Raw genomic sequence first — 13,410 nt, 5'->3', positions numbered from 1 at the left:
TTGGTTTCTGTTGTTTCATTAGTTTACACAGTTTATTTTACTGTATTTAGTGCGAGGTTGGCTTTATACACTCTCTGACCTGTTAATATGAGCACTCGGGTGAAAAACAAGACATGGCACATCGCCCATGACATGCAGAGGCAGTGTGTGTGAAACAGCCCTGAAGTCATTTTAGAGTTTTCCACAGCTCTGGTCATTATTCTAGACACATCAAACATGCTGTGTTTACAACTTAGCCTATTTTGTTACACTGTATTGACATATAGGCAAAGACGAATTGAATTTTTAAATTTTTATTTGTAGCTTCATATAATCATTGGCACAATATGACATTGTAGAGTAGTAGAGTAGAATCATCATAATAGCATCATTTTATATGGTTATGTGCAACAGATTTTGGTGAAAACTAACAAAGAAAACAAAACAGAACAAAACAAAAACTGGGATGGGCTGCTTCAAAGTAAAATTCACCAAAAAGAGGAAGTTAATGCTCTTTTTTGACATTCCAGTGTACATGAAGAACAGTCAGCATATCATGAATATTTATATAGCAGGAAGTTATTTTAAATTCTCAGTTACCTGTCTAACCGAGTCATACAAGATTCCTGAAGAAACTTCCAGAAATGTCCAGGAGTTTCTCAAAGTGACCATCAGTGCACACACCACAAAAACACAACAATGACTTTCAAGGTTCATTATTATTAATTTTTTTATTTGACCTATTCAGTCTAAAACCACGTCAGTCTGAATGTGTTTAGAACTATTTTTCTCATAAAAGTTCAGTTCAATGCTACTGTCACTGATAAGGCGTGATTGGTTAAAAAAAATTAGAAGTTGAATTTATCACTCCTGCATTACATAAAATATGGCATATTTACTCATATGCAAAAAGACATAAAACAGAAGTAACACAGCCACAAAAGAATTAGTGCAAACCGAGACCAAATCTATGAAACAAATATTTTGTTAACATTTAAAGAGCATTCTTAAGATAAGAGAAAACAAGAACATTTGTTTTGTAAGCTGGCGTGATTGAAGGATGAAGCACTTTCCAGGGATTCTGGGTTGCTCTCTGTGCCTCTGTGTAAAACATGAAGAGGTAAATACACACAAAAAAAAATTTAATAGGTAATGATGAGAAAAAACATTTCACATATTGAACACACACACACACACACACACACCCACACACACATTTTCTAAACCGCTTCTCCCTCAGGGTCGCAGAGAGGTGCTTTACACTATTTCATATTTCACCATATTTTATATTAATTCACACCGATCAAAATTTGCGCTATCTAACCCTATACCATCTTAACTTTTAACACTGAAAGAAAGTGTTGGAAGAAGGGCTGATCGGTAAGGTGGGAGAGTTTGTAGCTTAGGTATGGTAATAAAGAGCTTAGTGAGTGAGGTTCAGTCTTGGAGCTCCATTTTATTTTTATGCGGAAAGAAGTCAGATAAGAAATAGCTGATTGAGTGAATAATGTACTTACATTCTAGTCAATCCAGCAGATTCAGCACACTAATGAACTGACTGGAGTGTCCTAATAGATGGCAAAACGATGGTCAACATCACCGGAATGAGTTTCATATGACGAGCAGGAATCCCTGCAGACTCAGACGAGAAGAAATGACGGGTAGTGTCATCTACACAAAAAGTATAACTTCAACTCAGCTCTTCATCTCGCACTGTGTCTTACACTATTTCATATTTCACCACATTTTATATTAATTCACACCGATCAAAATTTGCGCTATCTAATCCTATACCATCTTAACTTTTAACACTGAAAGAAAGTGTTGGAAGAAGGGCTGATCGGTAAGGTGGGAGAGTTTGTAGCTCATTGTTTGTCAGTCCTGGTCATGGAGTAGCCCCTCCCTCCACAGTTTAATGTTTTTACTTCTGAAAAAGTGTCATCTTACTTCACCACTTACCAAGAAAATTGAAGAGCTGGTCCTTCTCCTGGTCCTAAATACGATTCAGATCTGATGCGGCTGATGGTAATAAAGAGCTTAGTGAGTGAGGTTCAGTCTTGGAGCTCCATCACGTAATCGCACAAACAGAAAACGGGAGTTAAGAAAGAAATATGGAATCAGAACCACTGAAAGTACCATTCAGATCCATAAAGATATTTTAATGTGGAAAGAAGTCAGATAAGAAATAGCTGATTGAGTGAATAATGTACTTACATTCTAGTCAATCCAGCAGAGTCACCACACTACTGGACTGACTGGAGTTTCCTAATAGATGGCAAAACGATGGTCAACATCACCGGAATGAGTTTCATATGACGAGCAGGAATCCCTGCACACTCAGACAAGAAGAAATGACGGGCAGTGTCATCTACACAAAAAGTATAACTTCAGCTCAGCTCATCATCTCGCACTGTGTCTTACACTATGTTATATTTCAGACTATTTTATATTAATACATGCTATCATAATTTGCACTATGAAATCATATATCATCATTGAGATTTATGTTAAAAGTATTGCAAGAAGGGAGAACAGTTAAGGTGGGACAGGGTGTAGCTCATTGTCGGTCCTGGTCGTGGAGTAGCCCTGCCCTAAGTTTAATGTTTTCACTTTTAGAAAAGTTCTATCTTGTGGAACTACCTCTTTGATGTGCTGGGACGGTTTGGGTTGGGCCCTAAATTCATATCATGGATAAAGACTTTGTATAAGCTTCCATTGGCCGCAGTGCGCACTAATAATAATTTGTCCTCGTATTTTGAACTTCATCGCGGTACGAGACAGGGGTGCCCCTTGTCCCCATTAATTTTTACGCTTGCAATGGAACCACTCGCAATAGCTATAAGGCAAAATGAAGGCATTAGGGGAGTTGTGCGTGCTGGGTTGGAACAGAAGGTCTCGCTTTACGCTGACGATATGCTACTATACATTTCGGATCCTCACTCAAGCATACCAAAGTTGATGGTCCTACTTACAGAATTTGGAAAGATCTCTGGATATAAAATAAATTTTCAGAAAAGTGAGTTGATGCCTGTTGGAACTGGGAAAGGTTTGGCTTTCTTGGCCTCCTTTCCATTTAAACATTGCTTTAAAAAGTTCAGATACCTTGGTATTTGGATCACACATGATTATAATGATCTATACATTACTAATTACCAACCTCTATTATCCCAGTTGAAACAAGATATTGAGCGGTGGGCCCCTCTACCACTCTCTTTGATTGGCCGTATTAATATAGTAAAAATGAGCATTTTACCAAAATTCCTATATATATTTCAGTCTCTTCCGGTATTTTTAACTAAATCGTTTTTTATTAAACTACATAAATTAATATTGTCCTTTATTTGGAACTATAAAACACCCAGGATAAAAAGAAAAACACTGCAGAGATCCCGGAATTTAGGGGGTCTGGCACTCCCGAACTTTCTGTTTTATTACTGGGCAGCGAATATAAGGGCTCTGTTGTATTGGATGAAGGATGAAGTTAGCACCCCTGTTTGGACGACCCTGGAGGAGTCGTCTGTCTTGTCCACGTCTGTAGCCGCATTATTGTGTTCTGAATTGCCATTGAAACAACCTGTTACTAACTTCTGTTCAAACCCTGTTGTCATAGGTGCAATCAAAATCTGGAATCAGTTTAGGAGGTCTTTTTCCCTAAGGGGATTGTCACAGGCAGCTCCAATTGTAAATAACCATATGTTTCCTCCATCAATGTCAGATGACGCTTTTGCTCTTTGGGCCAAAAGGGGTGTAGTCCCTTTATCTGACCTTTATATTGATGGTAAATTTGCCTCTTTTGAACAGCTAACACAGCGATATAATATTCCTAGAATACACTTCTACAGGTATTTACAGCTTCGGAACTTTGTATCCTCAAATCTGGACAGCTTTCCATTATCACCTTCAATCTCTCTGTTAGAATCAATCTATAAACATAAAGCAATTAATACACAGGCAATTAGTATAATTTATGGACTACTTGATTCACATAACTACACCTCATTAGAGCTTCTTAAAAGTAAATGGGAAATGGATCTGGGTGGAACAATATTAGAAGAAACATGGCGCAAAATAATACAAGGAATCTTCTCATCCTCTATCTGTGTAAAGCATGCTGTCATTCAGTTTAAGATTGTACACCGTCTACATTGGTCTAAAGTTAGGCTTTCGAAGATCAAGGCTGGTTTAGACCCTACATGTGACCGATGTGGGCTAGCTCCTGCTTCACTTCTGCACATGTTTTGGTCATGCTCAAAACTGTATACCTTTTGGAATTCTATTTTCGAGACTTTTTCAAAGGTCTCTGGGAAAGCGGTGGAGCCATCACCATTCATAGCATTGTTCGGTGTAGTCCCGATAGATAGCGCTCCTAACAGGCGGGATATAAATATGTTTGCTTTCTGCTCTCTCCTTGCCAGGAGATTAATTCTGTTTAAATGGAAAGACGCTAATCCTCCAACTTACAATCACTGGGTCAGAGAGGTCTTGTACCATCTTAAATTGGAAAAGATTAGATATACTTTGAGAGGATCCACTGGGAAGTTTTTTGATATTTGGCAGCCTTTTTTATCTTTTGTTGATGATTTCGAAGCAGATAGTGTGTTAACGTAACTTTTTGAATGATTATTTCATTAATGTACTAATTTATTTATCTATTGCATTTATTCATTTATTTTATTTAATCTACCCTCTGTAATTACTATTATTATTTTTTAATTTCATTTATTTATTTACTTTCCCTTTTCTACAATTTTTAAAAATTGTATTTAGTTATTTATTTATCTGATTAATTAATTAATTTATTTTTATTTATTTATTTATTTTTCTCCCTTCTATGTATACGTGTTCTTTTGAGTATGTAAGTATTATGTTAGTATGTCTGGTATTGTGAGGGTTGGGGGATGGGGAATACAGTGTGTTTTTCTTTTTTCTGTGATATATTATGAAAACAAAATAAATAAACCCTGATCAAAAAAAAAAAAAAAAGTTCTATCTTACCATGTCACCTATGATGACAGTACGCGAGCCGCTCCTTCTCTTGGTCTTGTAGATGAACCTGTGTCAATGACGAGTTTCGTGTGAGACGTTCAGGCTTGAAGCTCCATCAAACCATTGCATGGACAGAAAGAGGAAAAAAGAGAAGTATGGAATCTGTAACACGTAAAAAGCCGTTCAAGACCAAATAAACATTTTGATATGGAAAGCAGTAAGATCAGTAATAGTTCAAAAAGTGAATAATGTACTTACATGCCAGTCTGTCCAGCAGACTGACCACACTACTGGACTGACTGTAGTGTCCTAATAGATGGTGAAATGATGGTCAAAATCCCTGGAAAGAGCTCCGTAACTTAAAAATCATGAGTAGCCCTGCAGACAAAGACAACAAGAGATTATGGAGCCTGTCACACACAGAAAAAGTAGAAGTTCAACTCAGCTCTTCATCTCGCACTGTGTCTTACACTATCTTATATTTTACAATATTTTATATTAATTCACCCGATCAAAATTTAGGCTATCTAATCCTATACCATCTTAACTTTTAACACTGAAAGAAAGTGTTGGAAGAAGGGCTGATCGGTAACGTGGAAGAGTTGGTAGCTCATTGTTTGTCAGTCCTGGTCATGGAGTAGCCCCTCCCTCCACAGTTTAATGTTTTTACTTCTGAAAAAGTGTCATCTTACTTCATCACTTACCAAGAAAATTGAAGAGCTGGTCCTCCTCTTGGTCCTAAATACGATTCAGATCTGATGCGGCTGATGGTAATAAAGAGCTTAGTGAGTGAGGTTCAGTCTTGGAGCTCCATCACATAATCGTACAAACAGAAAACTGGAGTTAAGAAAGAAATATGGAATCAGAACCACTGAAAGTACCATTCAGATCCATGAAGATATTTTAATGTGGAAAGAAATCAGATAAGAAATAGCTCGAGTGAATAATGTACTTACATTCTAGTCAATCCAGCAGATTCAGCACACTACTGGACTGACTGGAGTGTCCTAATAGATGGTGAAACGATGGTCAACATCACCGGAATGAGTTTCATATGACGAGCAGGAATCCCTGCAGACTCAGACGAGAAGAAATGACGGGCAGTGTCATATACACAAAAAGTATAACTTCAACTCAGCTCATCATCTCGCACTGTGTCTTACACTAGGTTATATTTCAGACTATTTTATATTAATATATGCTATCATAATTTGCACTATGAATTCATATATCATCATTGAGATTTACGTTAAAAGTATTGCAAGAAGGGAGAACAGTTAAGGTGGGACAGGGTGTAGCTCATTGGGAGTTCTGGTCGTGGAGTAGCCCTGCCCTCAGTTTGTTTTCACTTTTAGAAAAGTTCTACTTACCTTGTCACCTATGATGACAGTACGCGAGCAGCTCCTTCTTTTGGTCTTGTAGATGAACCTGTGGCAATGATGAGTTTCCTGTGAGACGTTCAGGCTTGAAGCTCCATCAGACCATTGTATGGACAGAAAGAGGAAAAAAGAGAAGTATGGAATCTGTAACACTTAAAATGCCGTTCAAGACCATACAAACATTTTGATATGGAAAGCAGTAAGATCAGTAATAGTTCAAAAAGTGAATAATGTACTTACATGCCAGTCTGTCCAGCAGAGTCACCACACTACTGAACTGACTGGAGTGTCCTAATAGATGGTGAAACGATGGTCAATATCACTGGAATGAGTTCCGTAACTTAAAAATCATGAGTAGCCCTGCAGACACAGACAACAAGAGATTATGGACCCTGTCACACACAGAAAAAGTAGAAGTTCAACTCAGCTCTTCATCTCGCACTGTGTCTAACACTATCTTATATTTTACAATATCTTATATTAATTCACACCGATCAAAATTTACGCCATCTAATCCTATACCATCTTAACTTTTAACACTGAAAGAAAGTGTTGGAAGAAGGGCCGATCGGTAACGTGGGAGAGTTTGTAGCTCATTGTTTGTCGGTCCTGGTCATGGAGTAGCCCCTCCCTCCACAGTTTAATGTTTTTACTTCTGAAAAAGTGTCATCTTACTTCACCACTTACCAAGAAAATTGAAGAGCTGGTCCTTCTCCTGATCCTAAATATGATTCAGATCTGATGCTTCTCATGTTAATAAAGAGCTTAGTGAGTGAGGTTCAGTCTTGGAGCTCCATCACGTAATCGCACAAACAGAAAACGGGAGTTAAGAAAGAAATATGGAATCAGAACCACTGAAAGTACCATTCAGATCCATAAAGATATTTTAATGTGGAAAGAAGTCAGATAAGAAATAGCTGATTGAGTGAATAATGTACTTACATTCTAGTCAATCCAGCAGAGTCACCACACTACTGGACTGACTGGAGTTTCCTAATAGATGGCAAAACGATGGTCAACATCACCGGAATGAGTTTCATATGACGAGCAGGAATCCCTGCAGACTCAGACGAGAAGAAATGACGGGCAGTGTCATCTACACAAAAAGTATAACTTCAACTCAGCTCATCATCTCGCACTGTGTCTTACACTATATTATATTTCACACTATTTTATATTAATACATGCTATCATAATTTGCACTATGAAATCATATATCATCATTGAGATTTATGTTAAAAGTATTGCAAGAAGGGAGAACAGTTAAGGTGGGACAGGGTGCAGCTCATTGTCGGTCCTGGTCGTGGAGTAGCCCAGCCCCAAGTTTAATGTTTTCACTTTTAGAAAAGTTCTACTTACCTTGTCACCTATGATGACAGTACGCGAGCCGCTACTTCTCTTGGTCTTGTAGATGAACCTGTGTCAATGACGAGTTTCCTGTGAGACGTTCAAGCTTGAAGCTCCATCAGATCATTGTATGGACAGAAAGAGGAAAAAAGAGAAGTATGGAATCTGTAACACTTAAAATGCCGTTCAAGACCATACAAACAATTTGATATGCAAAGCAGTAAGATCAGTAATAGTTCAAAAAGTGAATAATGTACTTACATGCCAGTCACTACAGCAGAGTCACTACACTACTGGACTGACGGGAGTGTCCTAATAGATGGTGAAACGATGGTCAATATCACTGGAATGAGTTCCGTAACTTAAAAATCATGAGTAGCCCTGCAGACACAGACAACAAGAGATTATGGACCCTGTCACACACAGAAAAAGTAGAAGTTCAACTCAGCTCTTCATCTCGCACTGTGTCTTACACTATCTTATATTTTACAATATTTTATATTAATTCACCCGATCAAAATTTACGCCATCTAATCCTATACCATCTTAACTTTTAACACTGAAAGAAAGTGTTGGAAGAAGGGCCGATCGGTAACGTGGGAGAGTTTGTAGCTCATTGTTTGTCGGTCCTGGTCATGGAGAAGCCCCACCCTCCACAGTTTAATGTTTTTACTTCTGAAAAAGTGTCATCTTACTTCACCACTTACCAAGAAAATTGAAGAGCTGGTCCTTCTCCTGGTCCTAAATATGATTCAGATCTGATGCGGCTGATGGTAATAAAGAGCTTAGTGAGTGTGGTTCAGTCTTGGAGCTCCATCACGTAATCGCACAAACTGGACTGACTGGAATGTCCTAATAGATGGTGAAACGATGGTCAACATCACCGGAATGAGTTTCATAAGACGAGCAGGAATCCCTGCAGACTCAGACGAGAAGAAATGACGGGCAGTGTCATATACACGAAAAGTATAACTTCAACTCAGCTCATCATCTCGCACTGTGTCTTACATTATGTTATATTTCAGACTATTTTATATTAATACATGCTATCATAATTTGCACTATGAAATCATATATCATCATTGAGATTCATGTTAAAAGTATTGCAAGAAGGGAGAACAGTTAAGGTGGGACAGGGTGTAGCTCATTGTTGGTCCTGGTCGTGGAGTAGCCCTGCCCTCAGTTTAATGTTTTCACTTTTAGAAAAGTTCTACTTACCTTGTCACCTATGATGACAGTACGCGAGCCGCTCCTTCTCTTGGTCTTGTAGATGAACCTGTGTCAATGACGAGTTTCCTGTGAGACGTTCAGGCTTGAAGCTCCATCAGACCATTGTATGGACAGAAAGAGGAAAAAAGAGAAGTATGGAATCTGTAACACGTAAAAAACAGTTCAAGACCAAATAAACATTTTGAGATGGAAAGCAGTAAGATCAGTAATAGTTCAAAAAGTGAATAATGTACTTACATGCCAGTCAATCCAGCAGAGTCACCACACTACTGAACTGACTGGAGTGTCCTAATAGATGGTGAAACGATGGTCAATATCACTGGAATGAGTTCCGTAACTTAAAAATCATGAGTAGCCCTGCAGACACAGACAACAAGAGATTATGGACCCTGTCACACACAGAAAAAGTAGAAGTTCAACTCAGCTCTTCATCTCGCACTGTGTCTTACACTATCTTATATTTTACAATATCTTATATTAATTCACACCGATCAAAACTTACGCCATCTAATCCTATACCATCTTAACTTTTAACACTGAAAGAAAGTGTTGGAAGAAGGGCCGATCGGTAACGTGGGAGAGTTTGTAGCTCATTGTTTGTCGGTCCTGGTCATGGAGTAGCCCCTCCCTCCACAGTTTAATGTTTTTACTTCTGAAAAAGTGTCATCTTACTTCACCACTTACCAAGAAAATTGAAGAGCTGGTCCTTCTCCTGGTCCTAAATATGATTCAGATCTGATGCTTCTCATGTTAATAAAGAGCTTAGTGAGTGAGGTTCAGTCTTGGAGCTCCATCATGTAATCGCACAAACAGAAAACGGGAGTTAAGAAAGAAATATGGAATAAGAACCACTGAAAGTACCATTCAGATCCATAAAGATATTTTAATGTGGAAAGAAGTCAGATAAGAAATAGCTGATTGAGTGAATAATGTACTTACATTCTAGTCAATCCAGCAGAGTCACCACACTACTGGACTGACTGGAGTTTCCTAATAGGTGGCAAAACGATAGTCAATATCACCGGAATGAGTATCGTATGACGAGCAGGAATCCCTGCACACTCAGACAAGAAGAAATGACGGGCAGTGTCATATACACAAAAAGTATAACTTCAACTCAGCTCTTCATCTCGCACTGTGTCTTACACTATATTATATTTCACACTATTTTATATTAATACATGCTTTCATAGTTTGTTTTCACTTTTAGAAAAGTTCTACTTACCTTGTCACCTATGATGACAGTACGCGAGCCGCTCCTTCTCTTGGTCTTGTAGATGAACCTGTGTCAATGACGAGTTTCCTGTGAGACGTTCAGGCTTGAAGCTCCATCAGACCATTGTATGGACAGAAAGAGGAAAAAAGAGAAGTATGGAATCTGTAACACTTAAAATGCCGTTCAAGACCATACAAACATTTTGATATGGAAAGCAGTAAGATCAGTAATAGTTCAAAAAGTGAATAATGTACTTACATGCCAGTCACTCCAGCAGAGTCAACACCCCCACTGAACTGACTGGAGTGTCCTAATAGATGGTGAAACGATGGTCAATATCACTGGAATGAGTTTCATATGACGAGCAGGAATCCCTGCAGACTCAGACGAGAAGAAATGACGGGCAGTGTCATCTATACAAAAAGTATAACTTCAACTCAGCTCTTCATCTCGCACTGTGTCTTACACTATGTTATATTTCACACTATTTTATATTGATACATGCTATCATAATTTGCACTATGAAATCATATATCATCATTGAGATTTATGTTAAAAATATTGCAAGAATGGAGAACAGTTAAGGTGGGACAGGGTGTAGCTCATTGGGAGTTCTGGTCGTGGAGTAGCCCTGCCCTCAGTTTGTTTTCACTTTTAGAAAAGTTCTACTTACCTTGTCACATATGATGACATTACGCGAGCCGCTCCTTCTCTTGGTCTTGTAGATGAACCTGTGTCAATGATGAGTTTCCTGTGAGACGTTCAGGCTTGAAGCTCCATCAGACCATTGTATGGACAGAACGAGGAACAAAGAGAAGTATGAAATCTGTAACACTTAAAATGCCGTTCAAGACCATACAAACATTTTGATATGCAAAGCAGTAAGATCAGTAATAGTTCAAAAAGTGAATAATGTACTTACATGCCAGTCTGTCCAGCAGAGTCACCACACTACTGAACTGACTGGAGTGTCCTAATAGATGGTGAAACGATGGTCAATATCACTGGAATGAGTTCCGTAACTTAAAAATCATGAGTAGCCCTGCAGACACAGACAACAAGAGATTATGGACCCTGTCACACACAGAAAAAGTAGAAGTTCAACTCAGCTCTTCATCTCGCACTGTGTCTTACACTATCTTATATTTTACAATATCTTATATTAATTCACACCGATCAAAATTTACGCCATCTAATCCTATACCATCTTAACTTTTAACACTGAAAGAAAGTGTTGGAAGAAGGGCCGATCGGTAACGTTTGAGAGTTTGTAGCTCATTGTTTGTCGGTCCTGGTCATGGAGAAGCCCCACCCTCCACAGTTTAATGTTTTTACTTCTGAAAAAGTGTCATCTTACTTCACCACTTACCAAGAAAATTGAAGAGCTGGTCCTTCTCCTGGTCCTAAATATGATTCAGATCTGATGCTTCTCATGTTAATAAAGAGCTTAGTGAGTGAGGTTCAGTCTTGGAGCTCCATCACGTAATCGCACAAACAGAAAACGGGAGTTAAGAAAGAAATATGGAATCAGAACCACTGAAAGTACCATTCAGATCCATAAAGATATTTTAATGTGGAAAGAAGTCAGATAAGAAATAGCTGATTGAGTGAATAATGTACTTACATTCTAGTCAATCCAGCAGAGTCACCACACTGCTGGACTGACTGGAGTTTCCTAATAGATGGCAAAACGATGGTCAACATCACCGGAATGAGTTTCATATGACGAGCAGGAATCCCTGCAGACTCAGACGAGAAGAAATGACGGGCAGTGTCATCTACACAAAAAGTATAACTTCAACTCAGCTCTTCATCTCGCACTGTGTCTTACACTATATTATATTTCACACTATTTTATATTAATACATGCTATCATAATTTGATTTCACTTTTAGAAAAGTTCTACTTACCTTGTCACCTATGATGACAGTACGCGAGCCGCTCCTTCTCTTGGTCTTGTAGATGAACCTGTGTCAATGATGAGTTTCCTGTGAGACGTTCAGGCTTGAAGCTCCATCAGACCATTGTATGGACAGAAAGAGGAAAAAAGAGAAGTATGGAATCTGTAACACTTAAAATGCCGTTCAAGATCATACAAACATTTTGATATGGAAAGCAGTAAGATCAGTAATAGTTCAAAAAGGGAATAATGTACTTACATGCCAGTCACTCCAGCAGAGTCACCACACTACTGAACTGACTGGAGTGTCCTAATAGATGGTGAAACGATGGTCAATATCACTGGAATGAGTTTCATATGACGAGCAGGAATCCTTGAAGACTCAGACGAGAAGAAATGACGGGTAGTGTCATCTACACAAAAAGTATAACTTAAACTCAGCTCTTCATCTCGCACTGTGTCTTACACTATTTCATATTTCACCACATTTTTTATTAATTCACACCGATCAAAATTTGCGCTATCTAACCCTATACCATCTTAACTTTTAACACTGAAAGAAAGTGTTGGAAGAAGGGCTGATCGGTAAGGTGGGAGAGTTTGTAGCTCATTGTTTGTCGGTCCTGGTCATGGAGTAGCCCCTCCCTCCACAGTTTAATGTTTTTACTTCTGAAAAAGTGTCATCTTACTTCACCACTTACCAAGATAATTGAAGAGCTGGTCCTTCTCCTGGTCCTAAATATGATTCAGATCTGATGCTTCTCATGTTAATAAAGAGCTTAGTGAGTGAGGTTCAGTCTTGGAGCTCCATCACGTAATCGCACAAACAGAAAACGGGAGTTAAGAAAGAAATATGGAATCAGAACCACTGAAAGTACCATTCAGATCCATAAAGATATTTTAATGTGGAAAGAAGTCAGAAAAGAAATAGCTGATTGAGTGGATTATGTACTTACATTCTAGTCCATCCAGCAGATTCACCACACCACTGGACAGACTGCAGTGTCCTAATAGATGGTGAAACAATGGTGAACATCACTGGAATGAGTTTCATATGACAGAAAGAGGAAAAAAAAGAAGTATGGAATCTGTAACACTTAAAATGCCGTTCAAGACCATACACACATGTTGATATGGAAAGCAGTAAGATCAGTAATAGGTCAACTAGTGAATAATGTATTTACATGCCAGTCAGTCCAGCACAGTCAAGACACTACTGGACTGACTGTAGTTTCCTAATAGATGGCAAAACGATGGTCAACAACACTGGAATGAGTTTCATATGACGAGCAGGAATCCCTGCAGACTCAGACAAGAAGAAATGACGGGCAGTGTCATCTATACAAAAAGTATAACTTCAACTCAGCTCTTCA

General features: G+C 38.5%; 2 long non-coding RNA genes across 14 annotated transcripts; both read right to left on the bottom strand.

Moving 5' to 3' along the window:
* Positions 1-277: 277 nt before the first annotated feature.
* LOC108426584 lies at positions 278-9,916 on the bottom strand. 13 transcript variants are annotated; one of them, XR_005129575.1, is made up of 18 exons: positions 9,861-9,916; positions 9,606-9,709; positions 9,159-9,278; positions 8,910-9,062; positions 8,399-8,543; positions 7,953-8,072; positions 7,704-7,804; positions 7,032-7,440; positions 6,585-6,704; positions 6,336-6,488; positions 5,922-6,036; positions 5,670-5,802; positions 5,224-5,343; positions 4,975-5,127; positions 2,194-2,308; positions 1,939-1,998; positions 1,497-1,650; positions 278-1,080 (listed from the first exon to the last, which is right to left on the bottom strand). It is a non-coding gene; the product is annotated as an uncharacterized LOC108426584 (long non-coding RNA). The 13 variants fall into 13 exon arrangements; XR_005129576.1 differs by having other exon boundaries at positions 7,032-7,135; positions 7,287-7,440; positions 9,606-9,907; XR_005129578.1 differs by having other exon boundaries at positions 1,939-2,042; positions 9,606-9,907.
* Positions 9,917-10,164: 248 nt separating this feature from the next.
* On the bottom strand, positions 10,165-12,075 carry LOC108426586. Its single transcript, XR_005129587.1, has 4 exons — positions 12,048-12,075; positions 11,507-11,915; positions 11,060-11,179; positions 10,165-10,299 (listed from the first exon to the last, which is right to left on the bottom strand). It is a non-coding gene; the product is annotated as an uncharacterized LOC108426586 (long non-coding RNA).
* Positions 12,076-13,410: the final 1,335 nt, after the last annotated feature.

This window comes from Pygocentrus nattereri, chromosome 24 (assembly GCF_015220715.1).
Source record: "Pygocentrus nattereri isolate fPygNat1 chromosome 24, fPygNat1.pri, whole genome shotgun sequence".
NCBI classification, from domain to species: domain Eukaryota; kingdom Metazoa; phylum Chordata; class Actinopteri; order Characiformes; family Serrasalmidae; genus Pygocentrus; species Pygocentrus nattereri.
This window is presented reverse-complemented; position numbering and strand designations above follow the sequence as displayed.